Consider the following 2491-nt stretch of genomic DNA (forward strand, 5'->3'; position numbering starts at 1 on the left):
TATTAGACATTAAAAAGGCAGTTAATTGGTTAAAAACAATTTTCTCTATTATTTTACCCATGAATGGTAGATTGGATATGGGCCTATAGTTGTTTAGTACCAGTGCATCCAGGTTGTTCTTTTTCAGTAGGGTTTCACAACTGCTTCTTTCAGACAGCCTGGGAATATGCCTGTTTGTAGTGAGGTGTTGATGATCTGAAGTACATCTGGTGATATTAGGTGTAAGATGGATTTGAAGAAGACTGTTGGTAGAATATCTAAGTCAGATGTAGAGGAGCTAAGACTTTGTACCGTTCTATTAAGAATGTCCACATCAACTAAATTAAAATTTCTCATGAGGTTAGGATTTAACTTCACCGTAGCAAGTTGGTCCGAATCTTGGGTCGGTTGCACATGTGTGAGTATGTTTGTACGTATTTTTTCAATCTTACCTTTGAAAAAGGATGCAAACTCATTGCATTTGCTGACTGAGAGGAACTCAGAGGGCATTTGATTTGGGGGCCTTGCTAGCTTTTCCACAGTGCCAAACAGGACGCGTGCATTATTAATATTTCTGTTAATTATGTCAGAGAAAAAAGATTGTCTAGCTTTAGAAATTTCTTGGTTGTATTTCGAGAGTGTGTGTTTATAGATTTGGTAGTGGACTTCAAGTTTGGATTTACGCCACTGTCTTTCAGCCCTCCTGCATTCTTGCTTTAGCAATATAACTGTGGGATTCATTCTCCAAGGGGCTTTTTTCTGTCCCACTGTTTTGATTTTTTCGGGGGCAATAACATCCATAATATGGGTCATCCTTGCATTAAAATTAACCATGAGATCATCAGCATTCTCTGAAGTTTGACTTTGGATCTCTGAAAGTGCTTGCTGAAAGAGTGAGGCTGTCTCACAGTTGATTATACGTTTTTTGACTGTAACAGATTCCCTTTGAACATGAGGGTACATAGAAACATCAGAAAAAATGCAGTAATGGTCAGAAAAGCCATAGTCTTTGACACTAGCACAAGCATTGAGGCCTTTTGTTATTATTAGGTCTAGAGTGTGACCTTGGTTGTGTGTTGGTCCTGTTACATGCTGTGTAAGGCTAAAAGTGTCAATAAGACTTAAAAATTCCTTAGCATAGACATTCTCTAAGTCGTTCACGTGAAAATTGAAGTCGCCTGTTATAAAAAGGCTTTCATAGTCCACACAAACATTCGACAACAGCTCACCAAATTCCTCTAAGAAGAGTGGTGCAGAAAGTCTTGGAGGTCTGTAGATAGTTAATAACAGTATGTCAGAAGAACATTTTAGAACTGCAGCTAAGTATTCAAAAGATGAAAATTCACCTAGTGCTGTCTTTTGACATTGAAACAGTGCCTTGAAAATAATTGCTATCCCCCCTCCCTGTTTATTCTGCCTTTCTGACTTTTTTAGGAAAAGCACAAAAGCACAACAATACCTCTTAATGTATGTTTACAAGTCTTCTGTTGTCCAGTCTTGCACTTTAAATGTCTGTATGAGCACTGTCTATGTCCATACTGTCTTAAGTCCATGTATAAGTACTGTCTATGTCTATACTGTCTATGTCCTTACCTAGATTAGTCTATGTCTGTATGGGAAAGCAAGAAATGTAATTTCAAATTCTTTGTATGACCAGTGCATGTAAAGAAATTGAAAATAAAACCTACTTGACTTGACTTGACTTGACTTCTGTACTAATGAAATTACAGTGTGGCGGAGTTGCTTCTATAAGTGTGATAGAACTAGTGGATTTTTCCAGCCATGTTTCAGTTAAAAATAAAAAATCAAGGTTGTGGGTACAGATAAACTCATTGACAATAAAAGGCTTGTTCCTTAGAGACCTGGCATTCTGTAAAGCTAATTTAACATTGAGCATTGGAGGCATTTCCACTGTGGTATTCTGAGTGAATTTTTTGGGACAGCACTGAGATATTCCATGCTTGCCCTCTTGGGGTAATGTATGGCCTACGTGTCCTCAAGAGGCTTCGCTTGGTTGTTAGAACTGGAATAAGATTGTCCACGGGTCCCCTTATCTGCTTATTTTCAAAACCACTGTTACTATGTGGGTAGGGACCCAGTTGATATCAGACTGTGCTTTCAACAAGGTCATCATCACTGATACTATTGTACTCCAGAGCACAGACAGGTGGTGGTGGGGCTCTGCCTTTTTTGGGTGCAGTCGTGGATGGAAGTATTCTTTCAGATTTTGGGGTATAATGAGGTTGACCTTGAGAAATATCCGCATAGGAGGCTTGGTAGGAATGTCTGGGGGTAGAAAAGGTAGATCTGGCAAAGGGGAGTAGTCTCGCCATAGTTGCTGGAAATCTCAGTCTGGGAGATGGAGATGGTGTTTCGTCGTTCCGGGAAGGTTGTGATTCCATTGGTGATTGCATTTTGTCGCCGTTGCCAGGGCTTGATGCTGGTGGCTGCGTTTCGCCACATCTGGGGGGTGAGTTTGGTTTTGAGGAAACCACATTTCCTATTTCCTGTG

This window comes from Engraulis encrasicolus, unplaced genomic scaffold (assembly GCF_034702125.1).
Source record: "Engraulis encrasicolus isolate BLACKSEA-1 unplaced genomic scaffold, IST_EnEncr_1.0 scaffold_222_np1212, whole genome shotgun sequence".
In the NCBI taxonomy this organism is placed as follows: Eukaryota; Metazoa; Chordata; class Actinopteri; order Clupeiformes; family Engraulidae; genus Engraulis; species Engraulis encrasicolus.